At 41.3% G+C, this 16,496-nt stretch overlaps 1 protein-coding gene across 7 annotated transcripts in view; it reads left to right on the plus strand.

Annotated features, from left to right (window-relative positions):
- The window catches only part of RBMS3 (RNA binding motif single stranded interacting protein 3), an 876,931-nt gene that overhangs the window by 810,513 nt on the left and 49,922 nt on the right, over positions 1–16,496 (plus strand). The gene's annotated exons all lie outside the window — the stretch shown is intronic.

Consider the following 16,496-nt stretch of genomic DNA (forward strand, 5'->3'; position numbering starts at 1 on the left):
TGCATACATAAAGTTGCCTAAACTTTAACTAAACTAAATATATATTATAAGTTAATTTTGTGTCTATGTGATTTAGTGTTTTCTATTTGGAGGGCTCAAAGAGGGTGGGGGGAGGCCAATCCAAAGTTTTGAAGGGGACCCAGCCATTTGTAGTTATGATGCTGCAGATTACAAGTTTAATAAGCAATATTCTACAGCAAAAAAAATGTCCTATCCTTAACATGCTCGATTTAGAATAAAGCAATAAACAATGGTTGGCTTTCCACCTCAAACAAATACACTAGGGCTGACTTATCAAGAGTTGTGTGATGTTTAACTGCAGTGTCCAAAACAAAGTAACCTAAAGTAGAAACATGATTTTCACAATAATTTAAGTATAAGGAGTGGGTCACATATATGTGCTGAGCTAACACAGAGGCTCAGTGTAGCACAAGTATGTCTCCAGTGCAGTGTACATTGTGGAGGCATTCCACTCGTTTGATAAATGTCAATGCTGTCTGGAAAAATGTGCAGAGTTGTGTTGTAATGAAGCACACAGGACCACAGAACCACCACAAACATGTGTGAAAGCATCAACGTAAAAATATTTCACGTGTATGTTTTGTGCCCCATGTCTGCTTTGTCACTCACTGACCAAATTGTGTCACTGTCCAAAGCACTGGACACAGTGTAAACTCGCCCTTAAAACAACCTTTTTTTCTTTCTTTTTTAAGTTCTGGATAGACTGAGGAAGTGAAAGAATGTTTTATTTCGGTCTTGTTCACCACAGAGATTTCTGTCCAGGCAGAGTAACACAAAGTGAGATCTTTGCTGTGAAGACACAGGCAGCAATAACACTGGTTCAGGAGACTTCTGGATCAGGTGATTTGGACTTCCAATCCTTAACAGGAAATGAGGGAAAACAGACATAAGTTCTAATCTTTCTCCATTCCAGTCCAAAATAAAAACGTTTTGGCTAGAGTTCTAGTTGAAGCTGAGCTCGAGTGGAGAGCATCTTATCCTGCAGTAATGTCCTAAACATATTACATTTAAGTGACAAATGTTTGCCAAAACAAGGATGTGTGCTGCTGCAGTCACCTATAAGTAACTGCAGTGAGCACACACACACACACATGCGCACACACACACGCACACACACATTATTCTAATATAATTAAACCCTAACAAATGTGATAACCCAATGTTTTGATAGAAGTGCATGACCATTGCTGCCATCTAGTGTCTAACTTGCAAGTTGCCGCTCTTCACTTGATTTTGTGGTTGCTGAAGGGTGGTGAGAGGGGCATACTTTGAATGGCAGGTCTTCCAGAGTGTAGAGGGCATCCACTTACAACTTTAAGTGGCAGTCACATGAAAAAAAAGTTATGGAAAGGGTTTTGTTTTTTTTCCTCATTTTTTTTAACTTTATGTCATGTATTAATCTGAATGTGGGAGGCGGAGGGACTAAGTATGCTTTTATTGTATTGTAGAAATCATTGCTATGATCTGCTGTGATTTTTTTTTTTTAGCCATTTGCTATTAGGCAATAAAAGTTTGCAACTCTCACTTGGGCCATATTAGAACATAATTTGAGTTGCGAAAAGGTAAATACGTTGGTGACTCTGCAACTGCCGCCACATGCAGCAGCTAATGACAACATTTTGTTAAATAAAGCCACTGTGGGTGCATGCTTATGACTTGTGATTACCGTAATATGATAATTACGATTTTGCAAAGTTGTACGTAATTTTTTGCAATTACGATTGTAATGGAAAAATCGTACTTATGAAAAATTACAGGACATTTCTGGTAATTACAACCATACATGAAATTTTGTATTACCCGTTATTTTGTGTAAAATACAAAATTGCAATTTTTTTTTACCTGTAATTTTCATAATCCCACTAAATTATGGAGTTACGAATGAACCACGAAATTACAATCTAACGCAAAATTACGACACGAAATTAAAGGGACTCCGAGCAGTGCAGAAACTATGGAAAGATGCATATCATTTTAAAGCTCTCTTTCTCCTCTTTCCAATGATATATAAACCGCCGCCCTAAGCCTTTTAGTTTTCGCTATTTTCACGATTGAAATTGCCGCGGCCGCAATTTCAAAAATAGAGAAAACTAAAAGGTGTAGGGCGACGATTTAGGTGTCGCCAGAAAGAGGAGAAAGAGAGCTTTAAAATGATATCCATCTTTCCATAGTTACTTGTATTACACAGGACGACACTTTTCCCAGTGTCAGCAGCTCACTTCAGCAGAATGGAGCTGCTGACTTTAGGAAAAAGTCGAAAACTAAAAGGCTTAGGGCGGCGGTTTATATATAATTGGAAAGAGGATAAAGAGAGCTTTAAAATGATATGCATCTTTCCATAGTTTCTGCACTGCTCGGAGTCCCTTTAAGAATTACCAATTTTCTGATTATTATGATTTTGTGTTGCAAATTTTGTGTCGTAATTATGAAAACTCATCACTACCTATGACTGCAGTGAGCAATGTGCTGATTCTTTAAACATACAGCAATCCTCATCATATTCTGATATGACTCAGCCCAGAGTTAAAAAATGTTGCCATCTATTACAAACACTTAAAAAAAATCCAGACCACGCTTTCTGAAACACGTTTTTTCTTCACTTCAGTGATTCAAGCCAAATATGTCTAATTTGCACTGCAATAACTTCCAAATGAAGATTTCACATACCCTCAACAGTTTGTATAGAAAACACTAAGCATTTATTTGGGTAAAAACACAACAACAACAAAAACCAATGCTTTTCATTACAGGAAAATAAAATAGCACTTGCTCTTTGATAAACTGGAACGTTTACAAGGGAGGCATATTTTCTTGGCATTAGGAGTCAGCCCATGTATATTTTGCTGATTATTCAAGTAACTAATGAATTATTTGTCATACAGCAGTATGCAGATATGAAAGACATTATGCATGAAAGGCACATCTCAGTACAGTATTCCTACCGAGGACATTCTTAGCAAGCTTTTCCTTGCTGGCTGAACTCTTTTTAGTTACATTGCGCCACCTAGTGTAGAAATTGAAGAAAATTGTAGAAAAGCTGCAACTGTCCTTAGCTGGCTTTTTAGCTCTGCTTTTTATTATGTCAACTTTTGCAGCTTGTTTCAGCAAATACAGATTTATTGATAGAGAAAGAATTGTGGGAATCTGGAGAGTGATGTGTTGGCTTGAATTTATGTCCTTGAAACACATGGATGTTATAAATGCAGGAGTCGTTTGGAATAGAGAAAAATGTAAATAACTTGTCCAACTTTTATCTTGCAAGGAGGTGATAGTTATTTTCAGAACACGAAGCAATCAAATGATTACAGCATTATGCACTGAGAGCGCTAAGTGTAATGTGCATGGAAAAAAATGTTCATTCAGTTCACATTTTAAAGACAAAGTATATATATATATACACACACACACACATATGTCATTTTTGTGTTTAGACATTGATATATTTATTTGAATCCCAATATACAAACACCCTCCCACACCTTCTCCCCTTCCTTAACCTATTTGCAGCCCCCAATTATAGACTGAAGCTAATCTCTCTCTTAAGGTATGCTTAAGTTTAAAACTAACCCGCGGTGTGAGACCTATGAAAGCTGCCATATTTATTTTCTTTTAAACAATACCAGTTGCCTGACAGTCCTGCTGATTTTTCTGGTCAGTAGGGTCTGAATCCTGCACCTGAAACAAAAATGCAGCTGATCTTGTCAGATTTCGCATTGACATCTGATCTGCATGCTTGTTTAGGGTCTATGGCTTAAAGTATTAGAGGAAGATGATCAGCAAGACAGCCAGGCAATGTGCATTATTTAAATAGAAATAAACATGTCAGTGGTTGACAAAAGGGTGCGGAAAGTGATTGGCCCATCCTCATTATTGCTGCTGTTGCTCCATAAATGCTTGTCTATCTCTCTAGATAGACCTTTCCCTATCTCTGTCCTCACCTAACTGATAGTTAATTACCCCATGTGATATATGGTATATGTTATGACTATATTTTTCTAATTGTATTTTATTCCTGCATTGTTTGTGTGCTGTGATTAGGCTATGCATCTGCATTGATTGTAAGTTACTGGAGTCAGGTGGGGCATTTGCCATTGTTCTATTGTCTGTTAGCAGACTGGCCTTGCTCTTATCATCTGCTAACACTTGATGTCTGTTAAGCTTGATATACTGTCTGGTAGAGAGAGAGGGGTCAGTTTTTGTGTGAGACAGCTAGGTGAAAGCTGTATGCTCCTGTATCGATGGAAGTTCTCTGATGTATGGATCAGAATAAAGTGTTCGTCATTGGATTCCATGTCTGCTCACTGTTTATGGGCAGTTCTCATGTCATATCATGACATTGGTGAGCAGCGGTGGGACAGAGCAGACATCGGAACACCAGAAGCATGGAGGAGATGCTGCATGAACTGGAAATCTCTGCCCTTCGGAAGTTATGCTATAAGAGGGGCTTGCATCCTGATGGACTGAAGAAACCTCAGCTTGTGGAACTTCTGATGGACAGGATACAAGCTACCAGTATTGCGGAGGCACCGAGTGAAGGTGATGTACAGACTGATGAAGGTTTGAGTGAAGGTGACGTGCAGACCGATGAAGGCTTGGAGAAACAGTCTCAGGAACAGACCCAGGAAGGTGTTGCCAGAGGTGAAGACAAGCTTCTCCCATTGCACAGGATGGTTTGTGAGAAGATGGCACAGAATGTGAACCGATCTCAGGGGGGAATGTCGCAGCCACATACGGACATTGTTAGACTGTACTCATTATTCCCCATGTTTGATGAAAGTAAAGAGGAAATTAATGCCTACTTGGAAGCTTATGAACTCATTTGTGAGACACACTGTATTCCAACCAGTGAGTGGCATCGCATTCTGTTAGGAAAGCTGACAGGATGTGCCATTGACACTTTTGAATCGCTGCCTCTAGAGCAAAGAATGAACTTTGTGGAAGTGAAGCGGGCATTGCTGGCTCGGTATGCCAAAACTCCAGAGGCATACAGAAAATCTTTCCGATCCTTGTTTAAGACCTCAAAAGACTCTTTTACTGAGTTTGGAGTTAAGCTGACACATGAGTTTAATCAGTGGATTCAGGGCAGCAGTGCCAGGACTTTGGAGGACTTAAAAGAACTGTGTTTGAGGGAACATTTCCTGAGCTGCTGTCCTCGAGAGGTGACAATGTGGCTGCTGGATCGGAACCCTCCAACAATGAGGGATGCTGCAAGACTGGTCGATCAGTTTGTGGAGAACCGGTCCCAGGTGTGTCATCTACCAGAGGATTTATGTGTCTGGGAAGCATCCAGGACAGCATCGTGTGTAGAGCCCAGGCCCACCACTCCAGAGAGGGGTTCTGCCACTTCAGCTGATAGAAGGAAAAAGGTGAGGAAGTCATGCTTTGGCTGTGGGTCGACTGAGCACCTGGTAGCAGCTTGCCCAAATGTCATCAGAGACAATGGAGCTGCTCGGAGTCCTCAGCCTGCTGTTGGCAGGAATGTGGCAACCAACTCCACAGATGTTTCCCCACTCTTAAGAACAGTAGCGGAAAGAGAAGATGCCAGAGGGATTAATTATGTTCGTGTGTCGAATAATATCTTAACCAATGACACATCTGACTGTGCCCAATCCCATTGTGCTCACCGGAAAAATTCCAAGGTGTACATTGGACACTTGGGAAGCCAAATTAAAAAGTGGGAGTTGAGGCAAGCATTTGGCCGCTATGGACCTGTGCGCCATATCTGGGTCTCCAGGAGTCCACCTGGATTTGGCTTTGTTGAGTTTGAGAGTCCGGACGATGCAACAAGGGCTGTGTTTGTGTTGAATGGACAAATAATGTGTGGACATCGAGTGAAGGTGCAGCCGGCACGTGTGAAGACAAGGACAATTAATTATGAACTCCCACCTAGACTGAGTAGTAGATGGACAGATTTGCCACGTACCTGTACCCCAGTCTTACCCAACTAATGGGTTCACCTGGGGGTCCAGGAATGTATGGGGGAGGAATGTGATATATGGTAAATGTTATGACTGTATTTTTCTAATTGTATTTTATACCTGCATTGTTTGTTTGCTGTGATTAGGCTATGCATCTGCATTGATTGTAAGTTACTGGAGTCAGGTGGGGCATTTGCCATTGTTCTATTGTCTGTTAGCAGACTGGCCTTGCTCTTATCATCTGCTAACACTTGATGTCTGTTAAGCTTGATATACTGTCTGGTAGAGAGAGAGGGGTCAGTTTTTGTGTGAGACAGCTAGGTGAAAGCTGTATGCTCCTGTATCGATGGAAGTTCTCTGATGTATGGATCAGAATAAAGTGTTTGTCATTGGATTCCATGTCTGCTCACTGTTTATCGACAGTTCTCATGTCATATCCTGACACCCCACACTTATACCCAGTACCCAGCGTAACTATCAGCCCTACAATGGCGGGGGGTGGGGGCGCAGAGGCAAACAGGGCCCCCTAGGAAGTCCATTTAATGCTACTGAGTATCACTAGGGAGACACTAAAGCAAGTGACCCTGATGATGACAGACAAGTCATTAAAACATGCTGGGAGACCATAGACCTAGCATTAGGCAGCTGAGACAACACTGATGTCCTTTTATTAGTAGCTGCTATCAACATATGCAGTCATGCATCCTATATATTACCATGAGGTGGTGCCAATACTGTTCACCGTGCTTACTGACTGAGGGTGGAATGCAGTTATAGTACTTGTGTCATATACAGTAAGTCTATGCCCAACAGGTGAGGACAGCTGAAACTGTTAGTCACGGTACATGTGGTGGCATGCTGATTAATTTACTACTCTGCTTTATTTGGATACTATACATATGAACTTTAAAAGTATCCTGGCTGGGATGGCTTGATCACTTCTGTGATTGGATATGCATGGGAGAACAGCATTCCTATTACAGTCTGAGGATGGGGAGTTCTTCTCAGCCCATGAAAGACACATATGGTCGTTTTATCTATTAGAGGCGCTTGGCTTCCTGACCTAAACACAAGAGTTTGCTCCAGTTACTACCTGATGAAGCAGGTTTGAACCTGGAACACACGTTGCACTGTGGAGTAATTAAATACATTTATTGCTAACTATTAATCAACAGAATCTGTGTCTGTTTTGAGGAGGTAAGTCCACCACTACCTCCTTGCCATGATAACCTGCTGTCACTTCTCTCACCTTCCCCTAGCTAACCATCTTGGATCTGGAGCCACGTTCAATTCACCAATGATGGAGCAGAGAGCGCTGAATGGGTGGGCTAGAGGGCACTGTCCAACCAGACAGCCCATACAGCTCATTATGCTCTGGTCACTGCCAAGAGTGCCTAGAAAGTTGTAAAGGCAGGCTGGATGGGGCTTTACATACAGCCCACCCAGTTTGCTCTATATGTTCTGAGGACAGTGATGTCAGCGCAGCTCCAGCAGGAACCAATCAGGTTCATCTGGTGAATCACAGCACAGGAAGTTTTTATTATTTGTCATTATTATTTAGTATTTATATAGCGCCGACATCTTCAGCAGCGATGTGCAGAGTATATATTTTCTTGTCCCTTAACTGTCCCTCGGAAGGGCTAAAAATCTTATCTATACCATAGTCATATGTCTATGTATGTATCGGCTGTCACTATACAAACAGCTGTTTGTGGTGCGTTACACAGTGAGTTTGGTGTGTCAGTGTGAAGCAGTACTCTAATTACACTCCCTGATTGATGTATGCAAGATGTTTTAAATCACTTTAGGCCTGCAATTTAGCATTCAATGTGATTTCTGCCCTTAAAATGCTGCTTTGCGTCCAATCCAGATTTTTCCCGGGGACTTTTGGCATCTGACCCATTACGCCATGCCCCCCCCCCCCCCCTACAGGTGTTAGACCCCTTGAAACATCCTTTCCATCACTTTTGTGGCCAGCATACATTTTTCTAGTTTTCAAGTTCGCCTCCCCATTGAAGTCTATTGCGGTTCGGGCCATCTCTAATCTTTAATCACCTCTTGGATATTGACTTCTAGATTAGCTTGGAAGTCAATCATATCTCCTTTCTTTTTTTCTTTGTGAAGTTGCATGTGAACTGTTGGGTGTTTACTGCAGTTTGGGGTGAACCTGGGAGTGCACCAGTTTTATTTTCCAGAATTGTAGAATTTTAGTCTATATAATTGATAATATGCATTTTTTGTAGCCTGTGTATTGTCAGCTTGGTAGGGAAGCCTCATTTATGTGCAAGGTCATTTTCCATGAAAGCTCTGGTTATGGGAGTCAAATTGTTCTCAGCAGAGATGGCTCGAACCTCCGATTTTCGGTTCACGAACCTGGAATGCGAACTTTTGCAAAAAGTTCAGTTCGCACAAACTTTTCGAACCGCAATAGACTTCAATGTGGAGGCGAACTTTGAAAACTACAAACATTTATGCTGGCCACAAATGTGATGGAAAAGATGTTTCTAGAGGTCTAACATCTAAGTTTTTGCATGGCAGAGTGGGTCCTAGGGAATTGACGCACAGCAATGTTTTAAGGGCAGAAATCACATTGCATGCTAAATTGGAGGCCTAAAGTGCTTCAAAACATCTTGCACGTGTATACATCAATCAGGTAGTGTAGTGTACTGCTTTAGACTGACAGACCAAACTCACTGTGTTACGCACCGCACACAGCTGTTTGTGTAGTGACGGCCGTGCTGGACTGGTGCACACCATGACGAGAGTGCAGGTGATGGCAGCTTTCCAGCCCATATGGTCGCCGGGCTGAGGTAGCTCAATGACAGAACAGTGACTGAGTGTCCAGCTGATTTAATTTGGTCTGTCCACAATGAAGCAACAACCTTATTATCTTGGGTGTGCCCCCCCGTGGGTGTGCTCATATAGCCGTCGGTCATTGCTTCATTGTGATACGCAAGCCCCTTCACCACGGCAAGGTAACAATCACGAAGGGGAATTGACACATGTACATGCCTTTTGTGTTGTTGTTGCAGCTGCAGTGCAGCCAGAAAAATTAGGCAGGCATGTACACGCACCAGAAAAATTATTATAGTGGCCGCTGCTACTGCTAGCAGCGACATTAAATATTCATGAATCCGCCTGGAGTCTTGGACCCTGTTGGTGGTGGCAGAGAAGGCCATCAAGCAGCCTGCAGGCAGAGATGCTGTGTGGGGACCAACTTAGTCTTGGGGCAGGCAGTTACACGGCTTGCAGGCAGAGATGCTGTGTGTGGGGACTGACCTAGTCTTTGGGCAGGCCTGACCGTGCTTTTCAGACCACGTGGTCAGATGGACCCTTGACCCAACGCTGTGCGCCAGAGATGATACCACTTGCCTTTCAACATCACGGTACAGTTTGGGTATCGCCTTTTTTGAGAAATAATTGCGGCCTTGTATCTTCCACTGCGGTGTGTGGCTTTGCTTTTGTGTGCTGCTTTTCATCAGGTGGTGATCCCATTGCAGTTTGTGCTTTGTCATCATGTGCCTTCGTATGGAAGTTGTCCCTACGCGGGTCTTGGTCTTTCCACGGCTCAATTTTTGGTGGCTGAGAGTACAGATGGCATTGCTCTCATCTGAGGCAGACACACAAAAAAATGTCCACACCACTGAACCCTGGGGTGATGGCACTTTGGTGGTGGCGGCCGACTGAGTGTTAAGTGGGGTGCCAGAATCAGAGCAGGAAGAGGAAGATTTGTCATGCTTCCGTGTGGAAGCTGAGGAAGATGAGGTGTTCTGTGCTAAATAGTCAACTACACCCTGACAATCTTGGGAGTTGATGGCACGCGCCTTCTGAACACTGTACTTTGGTCCAGGGCTGCACGAAATCACGACAGCACAACCTCGAACAGACCTGCCAGGTGGCCTGCCTCTTTTGCCCATATTGGGGGGAATGAAGTGAGAGGTATGCACTGACTTGACTAATACAATGTGCAGTCACACAGGTGCAGTGAATAGGTATGCAGTGACTGGTATCAATAAAGTGTGCAGCTGTCACACACACAGGTACCGTGAACAGGTGCAGTGACTGGTGGTATATAACACTGCGTGCGCTCACGTAGGTAGGTAGCTGCACTGAACAGGTAGGTATGCAGTGATTGGTATTACAAATGTGCAGCTGTCACACACACACAGGTACCGTGAACAGGTGCAGTGACTGGAGGTATATAACACTGTTTGCGCTCACGTAGGTAGGTGGTGCTCTACTGAACAGGAATGCAGGGATGGATATTACAAATGTGCAGCTGTCACACACACAGGTAGTCACTGAATGTGCTCGGCCTGGCAGTGGCACAGTAGGAATTGCCAAGGGGCCAAGGTGCAGCAGCTGCGACTGACTGACAGGGCTGTATATGCAACACAAGTGTCTGTGGGACACACAAAAAATAAAAATAGATCACAAGAACAAGATTAGCTCTCAAAAGAGCTGTTATGGATGAGAAGTGCTTTTTAGCAATAAGTATCAGCAAGGAGCAAGCTAACAAGCCTAACACAAGAGCCTAACTAAGCTTTCCTTATGTCAACAGGTTCTCTCCCTTCTCTAATTACTGCAACCACACGAGTGAGTGAAAAGGCTGACGCTGCCTGCGTTTTATAAGGGGGGGAGGGCTCCAGGAGGGAGTTTAGCCTGATTGACTACCCTGTGTCTGCTAACTGTGATGTAGATGGTCATAGTTGACCCTAATGATGTAGTATAGGGGGTGGGTTGAACTCGCATATAGTTTTTGGTTCACCGTGAATGCGAACCACTGAAGTTTGCGCAAATAAGTTTGCGGTCAAACCGTTCGGGCCGTCTCTAGTTCTGAGCTGGAGAGTAGCTTGCGAGAAATTGGCAAACAAATGCATTAAACCGTATATAGTAGATGTAAAGGGTCCAGGAAGCAAATATTTCTGTATAGCAACATTCATCAGCTCTTCTTTTACATGAAAACATAGAAAAGGGACAATAACATTCCTATAGATGTTATCAGGGATTTGTCCACACCTTGGGAGATGGTGTGCCCTTGCTAGAAAGAGCTCTATGTTGGACAGCTGTGGCACAGATTTTTTAAGTGGATCACTGAGGTAGCGTTTCAGGTGGTATTGTGCTACTGACTCATGTATGCCACGGATATTTCAGGTTGTTATGTCTTTTACAGCTTTGTTATGCTCCTGAATAATGCTTGTAAATGTATTCTCAGCCAGGACAATTTTATCTCCTAAGGAGCTGAGAGAGCATTGCAGTGTGTTAGCAATGTGTGCAGCCCAGCAATCAGGGATTAACATATAAGCACGTCCTTCATGCATGCTTGTGAGAGTTGTTGGTCAGAAGCAGGGAAGCTCTCTATGTCTAAGGCTGGGGGATCTGCAAGGCTGTCTCTTCTAGCAGTTTCAGTTTCAACTTTACTGGGCTCCTGGTGGACGGGGTGCCAGGGTCAGCGAGTAATCCAGTGAGTCATCCAGACCTTGTTTCGGCACAGGAGTGAGTGAGAGGTGGCAGGTATGGTGCCTGCCTGCTGGTCTGTTGCGCGTGTAGGCTCAATGCCAGTGCCATTTTTAAGAGGCCACTGCTACAAGTCTGGATAGAAGTCTGTTAGCTTCTGCAGCTTAGACAGGCTTTTCTTTCACTTCCTGCTGATGTCCCGATCCCTGGGCTTTTTCTCTATGATTGGGGAGATTTATATGGATAATTAGCACACTTTGGTGAGCCTCCGTAATAGAGCTATACACTTAGGTGGCCATTTCGGAGCTCAGCGAACACCCTTCCTACACCCCTCCCTCCCACGGAGTAGTACTGTATACTTGACTTAATGTATTTGTCAGGAATCATTTTATTACCATAATAGTTCAATTAATTTAGTAAGAAGGCTGTCCCCATCTCTTTTTGTCATGTAATATAACTATACTTTATTAGGTAATCAAATGTCTTAAGTTTTATAACAAGGTCATTGACCATCACAAAAAAGGTTTCTAAGGCAAACAACTTCAATAACCTGCGTACAATAAAGAAAAAACATGCGCACATTAAGTGTGAGCAAACTGCATTTTCCTTTTTACCATGTTAGGCATAATAGCATTCAAGCCATCAGACAACATTTCTAACGTATGATATGCCATTAGAGATAGTATTTGAACCAAGTTAAAGATACAAATTGCTATAAAATGCAGAGCCTTCCCATAAGCAGCTACTCTTCTTTCCAAATCATAACAGATGTGCTCAATTTTGCTTAAATGACTTTTATTTTCTGTTCTTCAATACGCAAACATGTGAAATTTTTTTTGCAAATAACATTTGAATCATATTATGAGAATTTGAAGCTTCAAAATTCAATCAGATGTTTCAAGCCGACTGTGCTTCAGTGCACAAAGGATTATAAAATCATAACCTCTAACAATAATGCTATAATTCTTCTATCATTATACAAATGCTACCAAACTGTGATCAAATCAACATTTTTAGGCCAGAATGCTAAATCACAAAAGCTTTATGCTATTACAATGATTCATTAGTGTACATGTTTCCAGATGAAGAGGTCTTGGAAAAATAAGCAAAGCCTGGATTTAATACTCAGACTCAATATAGTACAAAACCATTATGAAAACAATCCTTCCTTAGAATCCTGGCCACATCATTTTTGCTTCAGTTTTCTTTTATACTGTATTGTATTATTGTATTTAAGAATAATACATTTTATAGCTACCTAGTTAAAAAAAAAAAAACACTTTGACATTAAAGGACACCCGAGGTGAAAATAAACTAATGAAATAAACAATTGTATCTATCCTTCTCCTAAAAATGACTTTGTAAGATATTCCACAGTTTTATTTTATATTTAAACTACTTTTTAAGTTTTTACTGATTTATTGTTTTTGCTCAATGAATCATTCATTGAAGAATGCCAGAGCTAAAATCTATGAACTATTGACCCTTTTTATCTCTTTCCTGCTCTCAGAATCCATTTTCTGCTAGAAAAGTGTTTTATAGTTGTAATTTCTTATCAATGAGGGTCACACTGTAGTCCGACCCAGTCCTGACTCAGACAGTCTGAGGAACTGCCACTTACATACCTGATGTTTAACTCTTTCAGGCAGAGAAAGAAAAAATGGAATCCAGCATAGTTATTTGTGTGCTAGGCACTGTACATACCCATGTCTATCTCATCATGTCACATGTCACCTCGAGTATCCTTTAAAGTACACCTGAACTAAGATATCGAGGCTTCTATACAGGTGAAACTAAAAAAAAAAAAAATACCGGTAGAATATTGTGCAAAAGTCAATTTATTTCAGTAATTCAGAAGTGAAACTATTATATGAAATATGATTCATTTGAAAGTGTTTTAGGTTAACCAGCTGATTAGAGTCTAACACTTTGAGCCTAGAATATTGAACATTTTCACAATATTCTAATGGTTGAGATTTTGATTTTGGGGGTTCCATAAGCTGTAAGCCATAATCATCAAAGTTATAACAAATAATTGAAATTCAGATTGAAATATTTCTCTTTGAATGTGATATGTCTTTTTTATATGTAAGTGTCACCTTCTAAGTTGAATTATTGAAATAGAGGGACTTTTGTCTGATATTCTACTTTTTTGAGTTTCCTGTATGTTTTTTTTTTTAAACAATACCAGTTGCCTGGCTGTCTTGCTGATGCATTTGGCTGCAGTAGTGTGGGTCACACACCTGAAACAAGCACATGGCTAATCCAATAAGACTTCAGTTAGAAACATCTGATCTGTATGTTTGTTCATTGTCTGTGGACAGGACAGCCAGGCAATCTGCATTGTTTAACAGGGAATAAATATGTCAGCCTCTATATTTCTCTCAGCTCAGGGGTCCTTTAAGTACACATTCATTTTTCAGCTCCAGTTGTTGTAGGGTGGGGCCCTTCCTTACCTCACCTGGCAGTCACAGTAGTGCTCATAATTGTGGATATTATTAGTTGTAAGAAATTATTTCAACTTCTCTTATACTATGAATATGTTTATGAAGAGCAATAGTGGTGCTCATCACGAGCTCGTCATCATGAGTCATTTTTTTGCGATCACGTGGTCATGGTGGCTGGATAGTGTAATGGTTAAGGGCTCTGCCTCTGACATGGGAGACCAGGGTTCGAATCTCGGCTCTGCCTGTTCAGTAAGCCAGCACCTATTTCAGCAGGAGACCTTGGGCAAGTCTCCCTAACACTGCTACTGCCTATAGAGCGCGTCCTAGTGGCTGCAGCTCTGGCGCTTTGAGTCCGCCAGGAGAAAAGCGCAATATAAATGTTTGTCTTTGTCTTTTGTCTTTGTAATCAGCAGCATTCATGATTGGCTCTCGATCACGAATGTCGATCACGAATGCACTCATGATTGCACTCATTACCCGACTCGTGATCACTAGTTGTGATTCGTGATTAAAAACCTGCTGAATTTAACGGTTAATAGCAAAGCTCCCTTACATGCTAGAAACACCAAATTTACCAGATACGTTAAGAAGAACAGTGAGAACAAGAGGAAAACTTTTTTTCAAAAAGACCTTATAGTTTTTGAGAAAATCGATTTTAAAGTTTCAAAGGAAAAAAATATACATTTAAATGCAGTAAATGACAATGTATTTATCGCATTTAAATGTATATATTTTTCCTTTGAAAGTTTAAAATCAATCTTCCAGCAGGTGCACTTCTCTGTCAGAACTTGGAAATGCGCTCCCCATGTTCATCCACCGCTAGCTGCATCTTCACAGAAAAGTTGCTGCCAGTGGGGGATGAAGATGGAAGTGCATAGACCCTCAGAATGACAGAGGAGCTCACCTGCCGAGATAAGTGTGTAGCCATTCTGCCAAAGACAGTGCACAGGGGCCCCAGGGAGCACAGTTAAATTGGGGATTGATGGCGGGCTGGTAGCCAGCACATGGCCCTGGGAAAATTTCCCAGGTTTCCCATATGGTAGTGCCAGCCCTGATAACATGTCCAGCATACAATGTAGCCTGTGTGAAAGAAGCCTAAATCAGTCAAACTTGTTTAAGAGTTAGGAGTTGTGTTTTGTGATGTTTGTGATGTATACTTTATTCAGCTTGGTGACTCAGAGAAATCAAAAGCTCAGCATGGGAGCTGCAAAAGTTCTGATTAGCGAGACAAGGCCTGCATTGGCTGGTTATATTTCTCTCAGTACAGGTTTGTATTAACTAAAACACATACTGTATATGTTAAGTTATGACTCATGTGCTTTCTGAATAAAGTACGGAAGCATAAGCATTTGTCTATGATACCCATATAAGAGCGTAACAGAGAGTCATTTACCTTGACATTTTTTGACATATGTAGCACAAAAACGATGAAACAAAAGATTTGTTTTTCTGAAATGCATGAAATATTAATCAAAGACTTTAAAATGGATAAAAAGCTTATAATGGATGTCTTCTTTCCAGGCTCTGCTACTGAGTTTTTCAACATTAGATTGTAATACCAAATCATTATAAAACATTAATGGTGTGCAAACATCAGAAAAGAATAATAATAAATGACTTAGTGTTACTTTAGCAAATGGAAGACGGGGACTAATTTAATTTAATAGACTTGACAAGGTGAAAATGCAGGGTATTTTTCTCAATCTTTAAATATGCAGCATAATATATGACTCCGTGTCTTAAAATATGTATTTTTCAGGCAGGGAAAAACCCTTAATCTTACTGCTATTCTCCTCAAGTCATGCTGAAATATGCACTGGCATATTTAATTAAATCATTTCTAGTACTGCTTTAAGAGCCTATAACAGTAATAATGCAAATGTAGCCAATTGCAATTATTAATGATTAACAAAAGAAAAGAGCTTGATAGTGGTTAAAAGTTGAAACCCAGCTCTGGTCATTTAAAAAAAAAAAAAAAAAAAAAACCTCCCACCTCTGTACTGTATTATTATTCTAGTGTGTAACATTAAAATACCTTCAAGAAACACTAGTTCAAAACTCTAGACACTGGCCCTGATTTATTAAGGTATCTCCAGGAAGCATAGCATAAGGGATTCAGCAAACTTCTACCAGATTAATTCAAAATTATAATCCATTAAAGTGAACCCGAGCTGAAACTCGGGTTCAAAACAAGTTCATACCCTGAAGAGAGGGAAGCCTCAGGATCCTATTGAGGCTTTCTTTTTGGCAGCCCCACATTGCAGAGCGCTGCCCCCTCCGGATTGGGGCTTCACTTCCGTATTAATGACTGCACTGTAGCCGTGCGAGCCTGCCCGCTCATTCGCAGTAGCACGGAGCTCAAGCTTCAGCTCGGGTACACTTTAAGACATTAACATTTGACACCTATCCGTGGGTTATATAATATTTTACTCGATGTTGCTTAGAGGGTTGTGAATTAGCAACTATATGATTGTAGCTGCATACAGCATCCAGAGTAACAGTTTTTATTTTAAAACAGCAAAAGTTTACTTAGAACAATTCTAACTGCAGGCATCTGTACAACGAAGCAGTTGAAAAGGGCGCAAGACAAATCCTGTTAAAATGGAAATCTGCTGAAGTAGCGGACACCTTTTCAACAAGACCCTGGGGGTTA

The sequence above is a fragment of the Hyperolius riggenbachi genome, chromosome 5, assembly GCF_040937935.1.
Source record: "Hyperolius riggenbachi isolate aHypRig1 chromosome 5, aHypRig1.pri, whole genome shotgun sequence".
NCBI classification, from domain to species: domain Eukaryota; kingdom Metazoa; phylum Chordata; class Amphibia; order Anura; family Hyperoliidae; genus Hyperolius; species Hyperolius riggenbachi.